Source organism: Ochotona curzoniae, unplaced genomic scaffold (assembly GCF_017591425.1).
Source record: "Ochotona curzoniae isolate NIBS_2020 unplaced genomic scaffold, NIBS_Ocur_1.0 contig_3255, whole genome shotgun sequence".
NCBI lineage: Eukaryota > Metazoa > Chordata > Mammalia > Lagomorpha > Ochotonidae > Ochotona > Ochotona curzoniae.
The window spans coordinates 5638545-5645142 of record NW_024465777.1 but is presented as its reverse complement, the minus strand read 5'-3'; the positions used below and the strand labels follow the sequence as shown (position 1 = coordinate 5645142).

At 47.8% G+C, this 6598-nt stretch overlaps 1 pseudogene; it reads left to right on the top strand.

Annotated features, from left to right (window-relative positions):
* The first annotated feature begins 363 nt into the window (after positions 1 to 363).
* LOC121156126 lies at positions 364 to 6598 on the top strand (annotated as a pseudogene).

Sequence of the window (6598 nt, the reverse complement as noted above, 5' to 3'; positions counted from 1 at the left end):
GTAGAATGACAGAGAGGGGAGAGACACAGAAAAACAGAGATCTTGTATCTCCTGGTTCACTTCCCAAAGGACCCCAACAGACAAGACTGGGCCAGGCTGAACTCCATTGCGGTTTCCCATATGGGCACAGGGGTCCAAGCATTTGGTCATTTTCCATTACTTACACAGGTGTATTAGCAGGGAGATGGATTGGAAGTGGAGCAACTGAGGCTTGAACAAGGCCCTCCAGTTTGGGATGCCAGCATCCCAGGAAGCAGCTAAACCCACCGCACTGCAACACCCCCACCCCTTTTATTTCTACTTGAGACTTAATAATTGTACACCTTGTGGGGTACAATGTGACAAATCCATCCATGTACACACATGTCTCGAGTAAGTCCAAGTAAGCAAACATTTGCATCTCCTTGAATAGTTAGCATTTATTTATTTATTTATTTTAAGATCTAGATCATTTATTTGAAAGGCAGAGTTAGAGAGAGAGAGAGCAAATCTCCCATCTGCTGGTTTACTCTCCAAACAGCTGCAGTGGCAGGGGATATGCCAGGCAGAAGCCAGGAGCCAGGATCTTCTTCTGGGTCCCCCACGTTGGTGCAGCCGCCCACACATTGGCCATCTGCTGCTGCTTTCCCAGACACATTATTAGGGAGTAGGTTCAGAAATAGAACAGCCAGAACTTGGGTGCCATCTTAATGTGCTACACCACAACACCAACCCCATCAACATTTCTGTGTGTTGGAAACTTTCAAACTTCCGTCTTCCAGCTCTAGATAAGATATGTGATTAATTGTGAACTATATAATGAATACACAGAATACAGAATTAACTATTCTATATAATTGATACATCACACCATGCTGTGCCACTAGAGCACACTTTTCCTAACTGTATTTGAGAGCCCGTTACTCACCTCCTTCGTCCTTCCCTGGCTTCCTTATTCTAGTGCCTTCTAGCCTAGTCTCTATGCCTATGCAATTAACTTCTTTTTTTTAAAGATTTTTTTTTTTAATTTGGGAAGTCAGATATACAAAGAGGAGGAGAGAATGAAAAGGAAGATCTTTCATCTGTTGATTCACTCCCCAAGCAGCCACAATGGTCAGAGCTGAGCTGATCTGAAGCCATGAGCCAGAAGCCTCCTCCGGGTCTCCCACATGGGTGCAGGGTCCCAAGGCTTTGGGCTGTCCTCGACTACTCTCTCAGGCCACAAGCAGGGAGCTGATAGGAAGCGGGGCCTGCTGGAGTTAGAACCGGTACCCATATGGGATCCCAGCGTGTGCACATGGCGAGGACTTTAGCCACTAGGCTACTGCATTGGGCCTGAAATGAACTTTTTTTTTGTAAGATTAATTTTTTATTTATTGGAAAGTTAGATATACAGAGAGGAGGAGAGACAGAGAGGAAGATCTTCTGTCCGATGATTCACTCCCCAAGTGAGCACAACGGCCAATGCTATGCCTATCCAAAGCTAGGATCCAGGAACTTCTTCCGGGTATCCCACACTGGTGCAGGGTCCCAAAGCTTTGGGCCGTCCTCGACTGCTTTCTCAGGCCACAAGCAGGGAGCTGGAAGGGAAATGGAGCTGCCGGGACCACAGAACCTGTGCCCATATGGGATCCTGGCTCATTCAAGGCAAGGACTTTAGCTGCTAGGCCATGCCACTGGGCCCGAAATAAACTTGTTTTTAAAATTTTATCTATTTATCTATCTATCCTCCTCTCTGTATATCTGACTTTCCAATAAATTTTTTAAGATCTTTAAAAAATAATGAATTAAAAATTTTAAAAAGTTAAAAGTTGTATTTATTTGAGAGACGTATTTACAGAGAGAAGAAGAGACAGAGACAGAGAGATCCTCCATCCCCTGGTTTACTCCCCTAAGGTCACAATGGCCAGAGCTGAGCAGTCTGAAGCTGATCTTCCATGTGGGTGCAGGGTCCCAAGGACTTGGACCATCCTCTGCTGCTTTCCCAGGCTACAAGCAGAGAGCTGGATGAGAAGTGGAGCAGCTAGGACTCAAACTGGCAGCTAACCCGCATGTTGGCACTGCAGGTTGAGGCTTAGCCTATCATGCCATGTGCCAGCCCCATAAAGATTAATTAATTATGTTGAAAATTGGATTTGGGGAGGGGGAGACAGCAAGAGAAGCCTTCCATCCGCTGCTTCACTCTCAAGATGATAACATTACATGACAGCCTGGGCTGGGCCAGGCTGAAGCCACAGGCTCCATCTGGGTCACTAACAGGGTGCTGATTTGGAAGGGGAGCAGTCAGGACCAGAACCTGCATCGCTTCAGGATGGCGGAGGCTTTAACTGCTCCACCATAATGCCAGGCCCTGACTGGAATCCAACTTTGGTTCAGCTTTCACATGTGAGTGAAAATGCGCAGTATTTGTCTTTCTGTGTCCAGCTACGTCCCTTGGCACGTCCACCCACGTTGTTGCAAATGTCAGGCTCTCATTCTTTTCCATGGCAGAGTGACATTGTGTTGTGAGTCTGCACCACATTTCCTTTGCACATTCATGCATCGGTGGACACCGGGGTGGATCCCACACCTCGGCTGCCGTGAGACGTGCCACATCCAGTGTGAGGGCACTGGCGACTCTGATTTCGTTCCTTCTGTCGTGCACCCAGCCCTGGGACTGCCGCGTCCTGTGGCAGACAGGACTCTGTTGATTGGTTTTAGGAACTTCCCAGCTGTTGTCCCTGGGGTCTGTACTCATTTACTCATCCATGCCAACAGTATATATATAAATTTCTCATTCTCCATATCCTTGCTAGCTTTTGCTGTTCCTTTATGTTTCATTACAGTCATTCTAACCAGACTGATTGGATAATTCAATGTGATTTCAAGTTTTATCACAAAATAAAAATGAAGTCTCTTTAAGAGAATGCAAACTGCTTGTTTCTCCAAAAGCCTTTGGCCAGATCAAAGTATCAGCTTCGCTTCCTTCAGGTTTCCAATTTTGTCAGGAGACAGCAAGGAGACAAGCTTTCAGATTCTGGGGAGACTTAGGAAGAAGTCACCAGTCACACCTCACTGATGGCTTCCTTCCCAGCAAGCTAGGTAAGGTGACCAATCTCTGTCTAAGAATTGTGCTTAGGGTCTGTCACTATAGCCTAATGGCTAAATCCTTGCCTTGGATCCTCTGGGATCTCATTTGGGTGCCATTTTGTATCCCGGCTGCTCCCCTTCCCATCCAGCTCTGTGCTTGTGGCCTGGGAAAGAAGTGGGAAATAGCCCAAAGCCTTGGGACCCTGCGCTCACATGGGAGACCCGAAAGAAGCTCCTGGCTCCTGGCTTCGGATCAGCTCAGCTCTGGCTGTTGCAGCCACTTGAGGGAATGAACCAGTCGACAGAAGATCTTTGTCTCTCCTCTCTATAAATCTGCCTTCCAAAAAAATTAATAATAAATAAATAAAACAGAAATTGTGCTTAAAAGACACCTCCATTTCACTGTTTCAAGACGGATCTCCCTGTCTTGAATAACCCCCTCCTGGCCTACTTTGGCAGGTAGTTCTTTTGACTTAACAAGTGTTGCTTTGCTCATTGAGATGGTCCATATAGAAAGTCTTCTTTTGCTTGAGACAAGAACTAAGGTTGCCTCCATCCTTTGCATTGAATTCCTGTAACACCAGGATCTGCGTCAGAAGCTAACAGGAGTCAGGAGCCAGAGTCCAGGAGGCAATCCACCTGTACACCTCTGGCTCCTTAAACAGGAAGTCCTTTGCATTTCCCTGGGCTCCGCCAGCAGTTGACGGGAGTTGATATGCAGCAGTTGAGGTACTGCCGCTCAAGGTGTAGCGCTTCCACTGCCTCCGGGGTGACATGTTGGCTCTAGTCCTGACTCCTTTGTTTCAGCTCTAGCTCAGCCTGTCTGCTCAGCTTTGGGGTACATGTGGCGCCTCCTTTGAAGTGTCTTGACTTGGAGGGTTGACATGCTCATTCAGGGAAAGCTTCATGCAAGGAGGAAAAGGCGTGCTCTGGGCTTCTGTGTGAGCTCGGTGCCCCCTCCTAGCCAGATGCAGCAGGGCTCCAGGTGGGGCAGCCCTTAGCCAGGGCCCAGTTCCTCCATGGTAGCGGCTTCTCCTCTGCCAGGCTGGAGCAGCCAGGCGTGCCTGTTCTGGGTTTTCTGCAGAGACATAGGGCAGGTTTGCCTTCTGAAATACAAAGCGACTCTTCTTCAAGTTGCCCAAAGCATTCATCTGGCTGCTGGTAACTATAGCTTCCAGAAACATTACCTATGCTCTGATGAAGAAAGTATACAGGCTGACTCAAAGCAAGCATTCCTCAAGTGCTTGGTGCAGCTGGCTGGGTCCTGGAGCCTCAGCACTGCCACAGAGCAAATCCCCGGGGGAGTGTGGGGACCTTGGCCTGCTCCTGGCCTCAGAGGCTCCGGGAAGCCAGGCTGCAGGGTTGTCCTGAGGGTCAAGTCTGCAGAGTGCTCAGTCTGCAGTCAAGGACAGGGCTGGGGCAGAATCCAGAAGTGTTGATACCCAGCCCTGGTACTCTCAAGCAGAGACACACAGCTCTATAGTGACCATACTTTCCCTCACTGGGTTCATGAGTGTTCATGTGGCTTCTGTGTGCTGAACTCTGTAGCAGGTGCAGGTGCTGCAACAATCAACACAAGTGGCTTACAGTATACTGAGAGAACTGGGTTTTAAACATGCTTGCAGAGAAATGTAGGAAGTGACCTGTGATGGTGCCCAATGTGGATGTCACGTAGCTTCTACCCCAGAGGTCACAAGAAGCCACCGAGGCAGTGATGGGGCAGGGGCGTGGGAAAGCCAGAGAATAATTTACCACATGTTCCCCTTGGCTGCAGCAGTGACTGACTCAAAGCCAACATAGCTAAGATGGGAGCAAGGAGGCCTCAATTATAACAGGTATATTTGTGTCTTCTCATGATGGTTGATCTTCAAAGACCTCAGACAGGGGCCGGCTTTGTGGTAGAGTGGCCACAACCGCTACATCCTAGATAAGAGCACCAGTTTGAGTCGTGCCCCTGGGAAGGCAGCAGATGGTGGGTGGCTCAAGTGCTCATGGCCCTGACATCCAATGGGAACCTCAAATGATGGCTCAATTGGTTAATCCTCCGACTACAAGTGCTGGTATCCCATATGGGTATCAATGGCTGTCACAGTTGTTCCTCTTCTGATCTAGCTCCTTGCTTGTATCCTGGGAAGACAGTGGAGGATGACAGCCCAAAGTCTGGGGACCTAGCACATGCAAGGGAGATTTGAAAGAAGCGCCTGGCTCCTGGCTTCGGATTGGCTCAACTCCAATGGTTATTGCCATTTGGGGAGTGAACCAGTGGATGGAAGATCTTTCTCTCTACAGAATGTGCTTTTCCATTAAAAATAAATATATTTTTTTAAAGAGGGACCAATGTGATGGCTCAACTGGCTAATCCTCTGACTGCACATGCAGACATCCCATATGAGCAACAGTGAATGTCCCAGCTGCTCCATTTCTAGTCCAGCTCCCTGCTTGTGGCCTGGGAAAGTAGCAGAAGATGCACAAGTGCTTGGGACCCTGCACCCACATAGGAGACCCAGAGGGGGCTCTTGGTTCCTGGTTTCAGATTAGCTCAGCTCTTGGTGTTGTAGTTGTTTAGGGAGTGAACCAGAGGGTGAAAGATCATTCTCTTTCTCTCTGTAAATCTGCCATTCCAACAAAAATAAACAACTCTTTAAAAAACAACCAAACAAACAAACAAAAAGAAATAATCAGAGATGGATTTACAAGCACATGTTTACAAGTTTATTTACAAGGATGTTCACAATAACACGGTTTATAATAGCAAACTGTCCCCTTAGAAACAAAAATAAAACTAGCCAGTAAACCATCTGACTGTCCAAGATAGATAAAAGCTAACTGCATTGTGCTAATAAATATACAGCAGAAGTCTACATTCATTTCAATGAAGACAATCAGGATGGGCACCTGGTGCAGCAGATGCAAGATACCTGCATCCCATACAAGTTCAAATCCTGACTCCGCTCCTAACTCTAGCTTCCTATTGAGTGCAGACCCTGGCAGACAGTGGCGATAGCCAAAGTGCCTGGGTCCCTGCCCCCTATGTGACAGACACAGATTGAGTTCCAGGCTCCCAGGTTTGGCCTTGCCCAGCCTGGTTGCTGTGCGCATTTGGGGAGTGAACCTGCAGGCAGGAGATGGGGGAGTTCTCCCTTTCTCTGTGTCTACCTCTCTCTGTGTCTCTGTCTTTAAAATAAATAAGTAGTGGGAACTGTGCAGAGCTGCCCAGAACCAACAGCTTTGGCATGGACTAGTGTCTGCGGAGCCACCACGTAGCCTGAGCCGATGCTGCAGGGATAGATGCAGGCTGCAGAGAATCCTCATTCTCGTTACAGCCTCACAGACGATGTGGAGAGCACAGGAGAAAATGAGATTAATGCTGAAAAATCTTCAAAACAGAAGGTGGATCTGCAGTCATTACCAACCCATGCCTACCTGGATCAGACATTTATGTCTATCTTACTACAGGGACTTGCTGTGCTCGCAAAGGAAAGACCACCTAATACCATTGAATTTTTTAGCATCTTACCTTTAAAAAAACAAGGCACAATTTGAGCATTGA